The 15,773-nt window shown below is 46.3% G+C and overlaps 1 pseudogene; it reads left to right on the top strand.

Moving 5' to 3' along the window:
• The first annotated feature begins 2,636 nt into the window (after positions 1-2,636).
• On the top strand, positions 2,637-5,348 carry LOC120650579 (annotated as a pseudogene).
• The last annotated feature ends 10,425 nt before the right edge of the window (positions 5,349-15,773 follow it).

The raw sequence follows: 15,773 nt of genomic DNA, 5'->3' as shown, positions 1-15,773 counted from the left end.
GCCCCGCCGGGAGCGCAGTAGAGCCCGCCGGGAGCGCAGCAGAGCTCCGCCTCCCTGCTGTGCAGCCTTCTGCTCCCTGCTGTGGCAGCCTGGAGCGAGGACCCCAAGAAGCCCCGGCACGTCCCTCAAGCTAGCAGGCAGCAACGCCCTGTCCTTCCTCAAGCTAGCAGGCAGCAGCGCCCTGTCCTTCCTCCCTGCTTCCAAGGTGAGCACAAGAGGCTTTGGAAAAATTAGAAATTGGTGAAAATTAGTGCTGTAGAAATCTTATTACTACTTTGTGCAGTAGAAATTATGGCTATATATATATATTCATGCTGGTAGAAATTCCTACCAATCTTGTAGTAGAAATCTAGCCTACATGTATTCATGGTACTAGAAATTCCACCAATTTTGCAATTTATAGATGGAAAAAACAACAAAGGTTCCAGCTAGATGGGATGCATTTGCAGCCAAAGTATTCAACGAAATATGTGTAGAAGAAGTCCTTGCCCATAACAGGCCACAACATTGCTTGAATTCTGTGGGTTATGCTAATTTGGTGAAGAAGTTCTTTGATCGAACAAAAAGACCGTACACCCAAGACCAAATGAAGAACAGATGGGATGTTCTAAAGAAGAAATATAGTCAGTGGAAGACCTTGAACATGAGAGCCACGGGATTGGGTAGAGATCCTGTTACTGGATGTATTTCAGCCTCAGATGAGTGGTGGGCTGACCAAAATGCGGTTAGTAGTTGTCATTTCGTGTTTTTTGTACATGCATTACTTGTTATTTTTTTGGTGACATTCTAATTGCTCTAATTTCTGTTTCAGGCTATGCCAGGATGTATATCATTCAAAAATTCAGTACTTTTGTGACAAGTGAAGATGAGCACATGTAATGCTTCTTGTGAGACTGAGGTGTCAGATGATGATGAGGATTTCATGGTTGCATATATGGCATTGGAATTAATGGGCTCACGTAATGGTGCACAGAAGAAGGTGGTGGATCCCAATATACCAAGGATGACTGGGATCCAGTGGGTTGAACTCACTTTAAATGACCGAGTTGAGTGCTACAACATGTTCAGAATGACAAGGTCAGTGTTCTATCGTCTCCATGATACATTGGTTCAGAATTATGGCTTGACTCCAAGTAGAGGTATCTGTACCAAGGAAGCCTTAGCCATGTTTTTGTGGGCATGTGGTCCACCTGAATCATTGAGACAACTCAAGAATAGATTTGGACATTCATTAGAAACTGTCAGTAGAAAGTTCAGTGAGGTGCTTCGCTGCATTTGTAGATTGGCAGTTCACATCATAAGACCTAAGGATCCACAATTTCGTACAATTCATCCAAAACTACAAGAAGCTAGGTTCTGGCCTCATTTCAATGATTGCATAGGCGCCATCGATGGAACACATATACCTGTTACCGTGCCAAAAAGTGAGCTACCAAAATACGTTGGCCGACATCATTATTCTTCACAAAATGTCATGGCGGTTTGTGACTTTGATATGCGGTTCACATTTGTTGTTACTGGTTGGCCTGGATCTGCTCATGACACTCGGGTATTTTTGGATACTTTAGTCACCTACAAGGAAAGCTTTCCACATCCACCTCAAGGCAAGTATTATCTTGTTGATTCTGGGTATCCTAACAGAAAGGGATATCTAGCACCATACAAAGGTCAAAGGTATCATGTGCCTGAATGGCAGCATGGCCGCCACCCAGTGGGATTGAAGGAGGTGTTCAACTATCATCATGCATCCCTTAGAAATGTGATTGAGCGCTCATTTGGAGTTCTCAAGATGAAGTGGCGCATTCTCTTGAAAGTACCTAGCTTTCCAGTTAATAAGCAGTCTCAGATTATAGTTGCTTGTATGGCTCTTCATAACTTCATTAGAGAAGCTGACATAAATGATGAACATTTCATAACCTATGTGGATGACATTCCTGACGAAGACCTTTCAGAAGATGATAGCCTAATGGGGGATGATATAGATATGTGTGCCTTCCGTGATGTACTTGCTTCGGCTTTGGTTGGTTGATTTATTATTGTAATTTTTAGTATTTTGTAGCATTTTCAATGGATCAAATGAGAGTTAATTTGACTTCTATTGTACTTTATATTTTTCTAGAACTAGATTTCTATCTCAAACTTCAAAAAGATGCAGAAAATTGCCTTTACATCAGTGTTACAAACAAAAAATGGTATTATCAGCCTCAGGGGTATATCAGTCATTTTATAAACAGGACAGATAATCTACCAGCAATAATCAGGACAGCCAAACACCTTGCTTATTCTAGACAGCAGATTCTCCAGATCGCAGCTTATCAGATAAGCCTGCTCAGCTTATAAGCGAGTTTCAGAAAAGCGGTCCCAAACAGGACCTAAGAAGAGAGCGGAACCGCGTGACACATAAGCTTGAACAATTAGCAAAAAGAACGACACACTCCGTGGTTTGGAGGTTCACGGTGCTAGTCTGTGATGAGCAAATTATTGTTGAGAACTGTAACACTGTTTCTAAGTAATAATAAAACGCTTTTTTTAGGAAAAAAAAGATTCTCTCGCGGTACGGAAGCGATCCAGGCCGTCGGGATTCCGAATCGCAGACAGAATGGACAAACGACCCGTGACCGTGACACGGAGCGGAGGGCGACCTAGGGTTCCCCGATTCAAATTGGCGGTGCGCGGCGGCCAGCGGCCAGCCCCTGCTGGATCCGGGCATCCGGCAACGGCGACTCGGGCGACGCCTCGGCGGAGGGAGCCAGGGAGGGCGGAGAGGAGGAGCGAGCCGCCGGCTGGCAAGGGAGGCGCGGCCGCGCGGAGGAGATCCGGCGGGCGGCGGCGGGTGGCTGGTTCGCAGGCGCGGCTTGCGGCGGCGCCCCTCGGCCGGTCTCTGGCTCACTGCCACATTGGAGTGGAGCAGGATCTGAGGAGCGGCAGGCAAGCAGCCAACGCCCCGCAGCGAGCCGGCAGGCAACGCAAGGTAGCTCACACCAATTTCAGTTCACTGTAAGTCTGTAACTTGTTTAGGTACCTTGCAGGCAGCCTTGCACCCTGGTAGCCATGGTAGGAATTGTAGCACATTGGTAGCACATTGAACATTGTTGTGAGAAACTAGGAATGCACATTGGTAGCTGGCAGTAGGGATGTAAATTTGCAATCAACTAGTAGTTGACTTATCTGTAAGGAAAAAGTTGTCTTATCTGCACATTGGGAGACTTTCATGGGCCGTTAGAAATCATAAGCCCGACATTGAGAAGAAATAGTATTGTTGCCTTATTCGAACTATTGTAAGTGTGTAAGCATTTTAGGAGGCAAATTTTATACTTAATTGTGGATTTGAAGATGTTTGTAAGACAAGCTTTTGTTCTTGTACTATATTGTAAGTTGACAATTTACATTTGAGATATTAAAAAAATTGACTTATTGGACCACCCTAGCTTCAAATCCTATACAAGCGTGACTGACCTGATGCCTCCATTCCTTCCATGATTTGATCCAGAGCCATGTGACCCCCACCAAAAAGACATCAGGTGCTCTGCGTTTGCTCCAGAGCCATGTGAACCCCAACTAAGGGATATCCTGCAATGTGCATCTCTCTGACCATCGAAACAGAGAGCTTCATGTCTTCCTAGTACTAGCAACAAAAGAGATATAGCTAGTAAGATGGCATCCATGATCGCCTCGTCCACGGTGGTTACACTTGGTGCGCTGATCTTCCTCCTCCTTGTCTCGTATGGCTTATGCACTAGGATCGTCAACTTCAATGCCTCCGACATCACCGCAGACCCCTACTGGGTGCCTGCCAGGGCCACTTGGTATGGTGCGCCAACCGGCGCTGGCCCCTACGACAATGGTATGTACATTAATGTCGGTGCACGGCACCACATTGTATATGGCATGTATTGTTGTTGGACGATCTATAAGCTTCTGTGCATGCAGGTGGAGCTTGCGGGTTCAAGAACGTGAACCTGCCTCCTTTCTCGGCCATGACGTCGTGCGGCAACCAGCCCCTGTTCAAGGATGGCAAGGGTTGTGGCTCGTGCTACCAGGTACATAACTTGGTCAGAGATGCTATTTCTAGGATGTCGACAAGCTTTTTTGTGCTGTCGGCCACCCTCATGAAAATGGAAAGAGATAGACCGAGAGAAAACTAGATTTGGCACGGTTTGGACTAAATCCTTTCATTGTTGTTGACCTTTTCAGATAAGATGCCTCAACCACCCTGTGTGCTCCGGAAACCCAGAGACGGTGGCGATCACCGACATGAACTACTACCCGGTCGCCAAGTACCACTTTGACCTCAGCGGCACAGCCTTTGGGGCCTTGGCACAGCCCGGACGCAATGACGAACTCCGCCATGCCGGCATCATTGACATCCAGTTCAGGAGGTCCGTGACACGCACTGCTCGTTTCATAGAACCACAGGCCGACCAATCTCAAGGCCCTACACGAACAGATTCATATATAGACCATCTTGCTACTTCGCTATGGAGCCCTTGTAGTTTCGCTCAACCAATTTCAAGGACAACTATTGGTTTGAGTAGATTCGCACAAATAGCAGTACTACTGCCACTTTACAATTTGGTGATTTTGTATGCCTATGGACAAGCCTAATCCAAATTACATATAACATGGCATGTTCCTGTAGGGTGCCCTGCATCTACCCCGGGCTGACGGTGACCTTCCACATCGAGCACGGCTCAAACCCTGTCTACTTGGCGGTGCTTGTCGAGTTTGAAGACGGTGACGGCGATGTGGTCCAGGTGGACCTCATAGAGGCCAACTCCAGGTGGTGGACGCCGATGCGGGAATCGTGGGGATCCATCTGGAGGCTTGACTCCAACCACCGGCTCACGGGGCCCTTCTCTCTGCGCATCACCAACGAGTCTGGCCAGAAGCTGGTGGCTTACCAGGTCATCCCCGCCAATTGGGCACCCAACACCTACTACCGCTCCAACATCCAGTATCAGGCTACGAGCTCTGGTGCTGGACTGGGTATGAGCTCTGGTGCTGGACTGGATATTAGCTCTGCTACTGGGCTGGTTATTAGCTCTGCTGCTAGACTGGACACGAAAATTCTCAGCATCATTGGCTTGATTTGTTTGGTATTGTTTTGTTTTGTTTGCATGGGATTGAGGAACCTTAGCTGATTAGCTAGCAGGTGACAGTGACATGTCGGGTGCCCTATGCTGTAGATGGTGTTGTGTGTCTTGAGATTTGACAACTGGGAGGTAATCCTGTCCCGGAGAGAGTTGGAGAGGCGCCCCCCGACGCGTCTAACCTGTCGGAGGCATTGTCGCTTGTATAAAGAATGAACTCGCGAATGGAATGAATGAGTAGAGCAAATGTATGGTAAATGGACTTCGTTGTTCTTTGGGAAAATTCGATTCATGCCACAACAACTCCGTGAAATTGGGTGTCATGTTGAAAATCACGCCACTCAATGGCATGGATTTCAACATGAGATCCAATTTCAAGAAATTGGAGTGGCATGGATCCAACTGACCCTTGTTCTTTCATTGATCATTAGGTGAACAGATACATGGGAGAGAGAGAGAAAACCGCACGAGCGGATAGATTACACAAACGAGTAGGGGATGAGATCACCCCATACATTTATTTGTAACAGGTTGAGAGATTCATCTTTCCGAAAATATTTGAACCCATATAAATTTTGTTGATTCCTCTGCGGTTATTTTTTGTGGAATTTCTAAACATCTCGCTTGATTTGGTGCTCTGATTCAGACAGTTTTCTATGGTTGGGATTGTTTGAAGATTCGAGTTACTGTGTGGTCTACTTCATTTGTGGGCCGAAATTGTTCCTCTGGGCCGCCATCGTCAACGCAAGATTGTGTCGCACCGCACGTTCAAGCTCGTCCAATCCTGGACTGTTCAAGTTTGTCCAATTTGCATGATTTTTAGACGACCTTGTCCTAGTTTTGTTCTTACTTTAAACATACGTTATTCTTTTTAAATTCTCTCACTTCATGTCCAAGCTAATGGTTCATGTATATCTGTACACAAATTCATAAACCTAGTAATTTATCAAGCTAATGGTTGATGTATGCAAATTCATATGTACTCCATCCAGCGGCGGATCCAGCAGGGGGGCTAGGGGGGCTCCAGCCCCCCTAAGCTCCCCTAATTACACGTAAAACACTGTAGCAAAAGCATCAAATCACCATTAAATTTTCACATAAATCAACATCTCCATTGTTTCAGCCCCCCTTGCCTCTCATCCTGCATCCGCCACTGACTCCATCATTTGCTTTCATGGACTTGTGTGTTTTCTTCGTCGGGTTATTCTTGTGCAGCCTCATACACCCAATTTGAAAATCTTGCATCCACCACTGCAAGTTTCATCCTGGACTGTTTCAGAATTCAGACAGAGATGAAGTTTCGTTCTGCAGTTCTAACCGGTCCCTGCACGCTGCGATGTTCTCCGACAGGCAGTGCAGTGGGCCGTATGAGCTGAAAACCACCACGACGAGCAAGTGGCACACATGGCGTCTGAGCAAGCAGTTGCAGATGTTCTCATTGCCCCTCAACCTCTCCTTTTTCGTTTCTCTGCTTGGAGCCATGCAAAACTCCAACCGCAAGCCTCCTACGCATGACAGCGCGCGTGAGCGCTTTCGTACCTTGAAGGCAAGCTAAGCGGCAGATCAACCGCAGCTCTGCATAAAGCAGCAGAAGGTGCAAATAAACAATAAAAAAGAAGAATAGAGAAGGTTTTGCCATTTTTTTTATCTCTCTTGAATGTGAAGGCTACATCTACATTGCCATGCATCCAAACGCAGGTCTGCTGAGAGCAGGCCAGGCCCGGCCGGTAGCTCATGCCTCCAACCATCTTAGGCTTTGCCAACCGTGAAACCAACGTCCTACTGAGAAGCCACACTGGTGGTGGTGGTGCTACGACCGACGGCGTTGGCAGAAAGCAACTGCACGGCACTTTCCAGAAAGGGAGAAATTAAGCCGCGGGATTACGAGCGCAACAAATCCCCCGCGTCGGTCTCCATTTGGGATGATGAGTTGCTTGCCAGGATTTTTTTTTTTGGAAACGAGAAAAAGTGGGCTGATAGCCAATGAAAGCAACAATAACATGTCACCTTCCGAGCTCTGAGGCTGGGAGAAAAGAGCAGCGATCGATGATGATGCGGTTCACTGTCAACTTTCGCGAAAGAACCGTGGGGGCCTGCTGCGTGTTTGCTCTTTTTCCTCGCTTCCTTTGTTTTTTACTTTTTAGCCTTATGGGGCCAGCGGAATAGCAGTAACGGAAACGAAAAGAGACCGGTCCAACACCAGCCCTCTCACGATCGCTGTAAAATTTTCCCGTGCTCCCGTTCTCCCTAGTACTTTCAATCGGCGCGCACACACATATGATTTCCCGGAGCTGACTGCTCACGAGTCACGACCCATCCAATTCCATTTCCAGCTGCGAGATCGCACTACGGCGTGAGCGAATGATGATCGCGGACGGAGCAGGCTCCCCGATGGGATCGGCGGAGTGATGACTGATGAGCTACGTGCCCCGTCCGTGGCAGGCAGCGCCGCGTCAGCCGCCACGGCGCCGTAGGCCGCCCGTACAGCCCAAGCGCGAGTCCGTGGCGCCCGGCCGGAGACAAGACAATTATGGCGGCGGCGCACGTCCGATCGCCCGGGGAAAAGAAAAAAAAAGGCAGGCCGGGACCCATCGATCGCACCACGGCGCTGCGGCTGCCGGCCGGCGAGCCGCTACACGTCAGCGCGGTGCGGTGCGGGCTTGCAGTGCAGCGAGCTGGACACCACGGCAGCAAGGTCGCTGGTTGGGTTGTCGTGGGGGGTTTTTACTTGCTCGTCGTCCTTATTCGAGACCGTGGCGTGTTGGCGGTGCGGTCACAGATCGTATCTGCTCGGATCGGACATCCGGATTGGTCGCCGCCGACGAGCTGGAAAAAACTGCACGGCCAAAGTGCCAGTAGGGAGGACTACGAATCTACTACAGTACGATGCCCGGAGAAGGGGGAGGGGAAACGCTAGAGATTGTGACTAGCCTAGGTAGGGCCTAGAGCAGTAGTAGACTGTTGGAGCAAATGCTTGCCCTGTCGCGGATCAGGCTGGCTGGATTGCAATGAGCGGCGGTACACGCTGCGGTTGCTCCTTAAAGCCCGTTTAGGTACAAAAATTTTTACCCAAAAATTTTTGTACATCGACGAGACGAATCTTTTGAGTCTAATTAGTGCATGATTAGCCATAAATGCTACAGTAACCCATATGTACTAATGATGCGGTCAAAGGCCTAAAAAATTCGTCTCGCGGTTTCCAAGAGCGAGTTCTGAAATTAGTTTTTTAATTAGTGCCCGAAAATCACTGCCAACATCTGATCAAATATTTGATGCGATATTTGTACCAAAAATTTTCAAATAACTAAACACCCCCTTAATTCCGTTCGATCGGCGTTCATTCAGGAACCGATCGATCGCCTGTGCCGTACGGGGTACGGGCGCAAGCGGCGGAGCCAACCTGCCAAGTGCCGATTACCTGCGGGCGCTGCGGAACGGCCGCGTGGGCACGCTGTAGGCCTTCAGCCTGCTTGCTGGGTGAACCGTTGGTGTGCTGGCAATGCAAATTTGATCCGGTCTCCCGGTTCATGTAGAGTGCCGAGAGGGGAGGAGAGCCATAAATTTGGCTGCCAGCTCATGCACGGGCTTCAATGCTTTGCTTGCCGACGATGCAAATACTGAAGCCTGCCCCTCGGTCCAGTCCACAGTGTAGTAGTACATGCAAGGTCAGAGCATACTTGCTCGCATCACAGTAACACGTTGTAACAATGGTGTCATCAGAAAAAAGTAGGACCATCTACTGAAAATTGTATTGTATCTCTGGGTTCAATTATTGGTTCATCAAAGCATACGCCATGAGCTAACCTTCCGTTCTAATTAGCCCCTGTTTAGTTACTACCCGTAAACACAAAAACACAAAATTTTACAAAAGAATCTTGCTAATTTGAAGTACTAAATGAAGTCTATTTACAAAAAATTTTACATGGATGGGCTGTAAATCGCGAGACGAATCTAATGAGCCTACTTAATCCATGATTTGCAACAGTGATGCTACAGTAACTATCCGCTAATTATTAATTAATCATGGATTAATTAGCATTATTAGATTCGTCTCGCGATTTACAACCCATCTGTGCAAAAAAAATTATAAATAGACTTCATTTAGTACTTCAAATTGGTAAGATTCTTTTAAAAAATTGCAAAAAGAACTAAACACAGCCTTTGCCTGTGCCGAGGGGGTTGCATTACGTGGCCTGAATTATTCCATGATCCCGTTATCTATCCTATCTCCTTTCATAATTCATTTAGTATTTATTTTAATACAGCTGCACAAGGGCTCGTTTGAAGTTTAGATTTTTTTTAAAAAAATATCAGCAAGTTAAAAAGGACTCGTTTAGTAGGTTTCTAGAATGCAGTTGACGAGCTACTCATGCAGCTGGAGATACTTGGAAAAAGCTACGACTACTAACAACGAGCATAAAAAAATGCCTGGTAGAATGGCCTGACATAATCGCTGAGAACACAATTCAATAAATAAAGCCCTTGCAGCCCTCCTCCTGTCACTGTCTGTCCTCATGGTATTGTACTCAAACATTTCCGAATCCAACCTCTGCACTGCACCTACCCCGGCAACGGCAGATCGTCAGGATTTGTCAATGAAGGATTACTGTCGGTGAACCATCCTTTTCCAAATGATAACAATCACGGGAATATGAAATGCGGAAAAAGATAAGAAAAGCAAAAATGAGAGGGGGAGAGTTTTACAATCTCATCAGTGGATAAAAAAAAGTAGGACCCACTGGGTGCCCGTTGGAAAAGTGACCGTTGGGCTGGCAGGAACTACCCTGCTCTGCTCTGCCTGCCTCTGCTAACACGCCACCACCCAACGAGGCATCAATGAGAGATTCCAAAAAAATCCACGCCCACCGCTTTGACTTTACTTCTTTTTTTCTGCCTTTCTTTTGTTCCGGTACTAGTACGTGAAAATATGAGTCATGCGCCACTGACAAACAAAAAAGTCGTATTCTTGTGTTGTTAGGACGCATTATGGAGCTGTTAGTGTCAACCGTTGCGATTTACTAAAAGGAAAACAAACGGAGCAAGCAATCAAGCAAAGCTAGCGACCACAAAAGTGGAACAGTGCATCCATCTTTCATCCTTTGGGAGATACTACAGTATAGTACATCGGTCTTTATTGGGCTGTCCAACATCCCAACAACAGCAAAGCTAGTATGGACCATGGGATTAGTGACGGGGGGCCGCTAATCATTTATTGTGAAAGAAAAGAAGATGGGTCCCTTGGTGACCGGCCAGCCAAAACGGTCACCGACGCCAAGTGTAATGATCTTTTCCGAGGGTGAACTCGTGTTGGAGCATTTATTCTGTGATGATCGATCATGATTCGATATTTCATTTAATCTTCGCAACAGCTCAAGACCGTATATGGGAATTATGATAATCCGGATGTATAGATTATATATTCTAGATTATAATCTTTATACCCATGTGTAAGACTATATGAGCTACATTATAAATCTAGATGAGAAATAATTTAAAACTAATATTTTAAATAGCAGGCTATAACAGCATTATAGCGGTTTCGCAGAGCTAGTGCTACGACCACTATAGTAGAGAATTAGCCCGCAATTTAAAATATTGTCAAAACTTAAAACAAACAACGGCCACTCACTTATCTGGAAGTGGAAAGAAACAATTTCATAGATTTTTTTCGGCAGCAACTCAGATTCGTGTACTTATACTACAGATAACAATTGACTGCCACATGATTGTACTGTAGGAGCTGGAGATTCCTTGTGGATTGGATTAGACCGGAGGCAGATGTCAGCAGGGCCGAGGTATGGAGGTGGTACCGCTAGCTCGCTCGATTGCCGACTGCCGAGGTGCCTTGATTGCTGATCAAGTAACCCAACGCCTCGCCCTCGCTAACAGATCGACGGCGACGCCGCAGCTGCCCAGATAAAGGCTGTGTTTAGTTCCCGTGAGATGTGAGATGTAAACGCAAAAAAATTTTGCGACAAAATCTTATTAATTTGAAGTACTAAATGAAGTTTATTTACAAAACTTTTTCACGGATGTGTTGTAAATCGCGAGACGAATCTAATGATGCTAATTAATCTATGATTAATCAATAATTATTGAATGGTTATTGTAGCATCACCGCTACAAATTATAGATTAAGTAGACTCATTAGATTCGTCTCGCGGTTTACAGCTCATCTATGCAAAAAGTTTTGTAAATAGACTTCATTTAGTACTTCAAACTAGTAAGATTCCTTCGTAAAATTTTGCGTTTACGGGGTGGGAAGGGCCAAAGACACAAAGCGGACGGATTGAGGCAGTGCTCCGCCCTTGCTACTGCTCGCCGCCGTTGGTCGATCACATGGCGGAAAAGAGGGCCAACGAAAAAGGAAAAAGCACAGGCTACGTTCCTGCTCTTGTTGTACGCATCCCCGCGAAGCTGCCACCCTGCGTCCATGCAGCTGACAAGCTTTGACCTGCATACGGGTGCAGAGCACCGTTGCAAGCAAACCCGAGGACGATGTGGGGCCTGCCTGTCAGCATGACACGGCGTTGTCAGCAGCAGGGAGGGGGGGGGGGGGGGTGGGGGGTACTACTATACACGTACATCGTAGGTTCTCAACTCATGTGCTGGCCAGCCATGCATTGTCGTGGTTACTGGTTAGGCATAACGACCCTCCAGCTCCAGCACGATGTGGCAGTGCAAGCATGTTGGTTGGACAGGGAAAGCAGGGGCGGGCCAACGTTAACCGACCGAAAACCACTGTCGGCGGAGGCGCCTCAGCCGTCATCGGTAGGTAGCTAGCTGCCTCTGGCAGATCTGGACTGGGAGTCTTGGAGGCTCGCAGCTCACTCTGCTTCCATCCATGGACGACGCTCCACGGCTGAAGCTACACCTTTTACTTACCTTTAAAACACACTGCTCGATCACCTAAACCCTTCTCCTTAATCGCCAGTTACTCACCCGGCCAGCCCTGCTCTCCCCGGACACCGGACCAGCAGATGGGAGCGAGCGACATGCATGGGACGATCGCGCGGCGGCGGCGCGGGGGGGGGGGGGGGGGGGTTACGATTATTGATCGCCGAGAATTTAATGTGAAAAATTCTTCTAATGCGAAAGAGAAAAATCATGAGCGCCAGCCAGCAAATCTTAATTATATCGGATGTGTGTTTACAACGATTAGCGGCGGTTTATAAGAGGAATAATCGGATTGATGTTCTCCAGTAAAACCTATTGGTTAAATATATAGAAGAGTCACATGATCTCCTCAACTTCCACTAGCAACGTGGGATTAAAAATTTGCACCACATGAGCTTTTGAGATTTATTTGAAATAACTAAAATATTTAATGTACAAATCCAAATTCCAACAATCTCCTACTAAAATTTGGATCACAATGTAACAGTCGCCGTGCCCCCAGCCCCGCCGTGCGCCCGTGCCGTGCTGTACAGTTTGTGCGCCCGCACCGCGCCAGGATTGACTGTACAGTTTGTGCGCCCGCACCGCGCCAGGATTGAATGAATGGCTGCCATAACTCCGAGAACCTCTATTAAAGTGAAGGTTGGCGTACCCTCCCCTCCTGGATCGAACGTTTACGTCTGTAGAAAAAAGCAGAGGGATGTCACGGAAATAATTTCTGTATGTTGGCTGTGTTTTGTCTGTTGGCTGGTGCTGATTTATTGTGAAAGAAAAATACTGTTGACTGGCTAGTTATTGCTGACGGGTACTAGTTTGGTGTGAGAGAAAAACACTGTTAGCTGTATGCCGCGAACGAGAGAGGTCCCCTCCATCGATATGGATGACAGCTTGGCAGTGGCAGCATTGTCGTCTGTCTCGCCGAGGTCCAAAAAAAAATTCAGAGAGAGGTCTCGCGCTATTTCATAATCGAGTCTCAAGAATTTTCAGAGCGTTTTTTTATTCAAACTATATCATGCTTTCTCAAACAACTAGTACTTCTGACCAGTGATCCAAGCCAAAAAGCAGACAAGCAAGTCGGCGGCGGGGTCGAGCTCAGCTCAGGTTGGGGGAGATGGCCGGTCACGGCTGCCGGCTGGGACCAATCACTCGACGCAATTAGTTAGCCCTAGGCCGGCTTAATCAATGCAGACCAACCGAACAGCAGGCGGCCGGCGCCCAGGACCGACCGGGAAATCAACGGCGGCAGGAGATCGAGATGCAGCGGCCGGCCGGCGCCCGCCGGTCACTGGCCCCCGGGGAAAGGCGAGAGGACAACAGCCTAGGCTGCCACGGCACGACGGCGCTCGAACGGCTAGTGAGCATTCGATGCTTGATTGTCGACTACCAAAAAGGTCGTCGGGCCCACCTGCGAGTGAGTGATGCAATGCAACGCAAGCTTCCTTTTTTTGAACGAAACGGAACGGGGAAACAAATTCTATTTTTTTTAGGGGCAGCAGATCCTGTATGGGCAGGTAACGGCAAGGAAGTCCCTGCTGATTGGATGGACGGACCTGCCCGATCTTTCTTTCCCCTTTGGCCATTTGGGCCTGACCTAACCTAACCTAGATCCCCGCCCTAAACTCGCGGTCGATCCGTCCTCTCCCGCATCCCCCTCACTCCCGCACTCTCTAGTCTCTTCCCTCTTCCTCTCCCATCCCGATCCCCTTCCTCTTCCCTTCCCCTTCCTTCCCCCAGGCCAGATCCATGGCGGCAGCGGGGAGGCGCGGCGGCGGGCCCGCCTCGGAGAGGAGCGGCGACGGGGAGGCAGCGGGGAGGCGCGGCGCGGCGGGGCCGGCGGCGGGGAACAGAGGGGCCGGTATTTTTTTTCTCTTTTTCTCTTTTTTATTTGTTTGATACAAAAAAATTTAACAAAAGTTTTTTTATTTTGGATGTAAAAGTTTCCTCTTCAAATTATTTTCAATTGATTTTGTAAATCTTTCTCTTTCAATTTTTTTTGAAAAAATTTTCTATCAAGAAAAATTTTCCGCCTCCAAAATTTTTTTCTTTGATTTTTTTCATAACTTTTCGCCATTCAAAAATTTTCTTTGAATTTCTTTTCTGATTTTTTATCAAAAAACAACAAAATTTTATCCAAAAAGGAAAAAAACATAATGGTCGGAAGATCGACCGTAGGGTACTCCTCCCTACGGTCGCCCGTAAACTAGCCATCCCCGCCCCGAACTGGTCCTGATCTTTGATCAACGTTCCTCCGTTCCAAATTATAAGACATTCCAACAATTTTGGAGAGTCAATTTTTTTTTATATTTGACCAAATTTATATAATAGATTAATAACATCTAATATCTTATTATTTAGCTAGCAAACAGAGCCTCCACGTTCGCTCTCAATGCCTAGAAATTCCCACGTTAATCGGAGAAAAATAGAAAAATAAAAATTACCCACCACTGCCATTACGATAAAAATTAGCCTAAAATACCCTTGTGCCTAATTAAAAATCACCCACCAATGCCATTATGAAAAATTAAATATAAAATATCATTTAGCTATGTATCAGTTACAAATATATACTATTATACTATTAATAAAAACTAAAGCTAACAACAATCAATCAAAATAAAATGAAAATAAGAATAATTATCTACATAATATTATTAAATCTCAACAAATCAAATTGTTATTATAGGTAGATTATAGTTGAATTGTTTTAATCAACAATAAGACATAATTTACGATAATAAACAGGATGATGTGTGGTAAAAAAATAGTATAACCTTTAAGTAAGGATTCAACGACATGAAATTTTTTGAAATTTCAATACTAGCCGCGCAAATACGCGGGCTATACGCCTAATTTATTATATAAACTAAGTACTATTAGATTTTTTATTAGTTATATTTTCATAGTACATCAATTTGATATTATAAATTTTTATATTTCTCTCTATAATCTTGGTCAAATTTGAGATTGTTTTAACTCTCCAAAATTTTTAAAATGTCTTATAATTTAAAACAGAGGCAGTAGTAGGGTTGGTCATCAGCCTGCTCGACAAGAACTGATGCGTGCAGGCTGTGCGAGTGGCGAGTGCTCGACGACGCAGGAACGCATTTTGTGCGTGTTAAAAAAGAAGGAGAAGGAAAATGAGGGCCCGCAAGTCGGCTTTAGTACGATGGAAGAAGAAAACCGGAGCAGATGATTGAGGGGAAAGATACGCGGATTTTTCGGGACGCGCGGAAAGTCAGACGAACGAGAGGATACGATGGGTGCTCTGTCATGAGACAAGGCAGAGTGCAAAAAAAACGGGACAGGCTGCAGAGAAAGAAAGGACGAGCACCAACAGATGATAGCTGGTGAGGTGTGGGCGTGGTTGTGCCGAGCATATGCCAGACGAGAGACGACTTAATTTTTCTAAAAAATATCGACGCCAAGTACTCCTTGCAACAATAATAGGATATGTGAGGTTTTTCTATGACATTCCCGGCGCCTGTTATTCCGTCCGGTCTCAAATAAGTGACAGTTTATTTTAGGGTTGGCAAAGTCAACAGTTCTTGAATGCTGGTCACAAGTTAGTTTCGCGTGTTTTTGCGGGAGAATGCGATGTTTGCCACGTTTTTGTACACGTGATGCTTCGAGCCCAAGGACGGAAAGCTAGGAACAAAATTAGCGACTAAATTATGTGTATATTCGTCTTCCAATTCAGTACCATGAAAGCATACATTTGTCATGTTCATAAATATTTATGACAAAATTTGTTAAAAAAAACCATGTTCTGAGGCTGTGTCAAGGCAT

Source organism: Panicum virgatum, chromosome 9K, assembly GCF_016808335.1.
Source record: "Panicum virgatum strain AP13 chromosome 9K, P.virgatum_v5, whole genome shotgun sequence".
NCBI classification, from domain to species: Eukaryota; Viridiplantae; Streptophyta; class Magnoliopsida; order Poales; family Poaceae; genus Panicum; species Panicum virgatum.
Note: the sequence above shows the minus strand (reverse complement) of the source record. Positions and strands in the feature narration are given on the sequence as shown.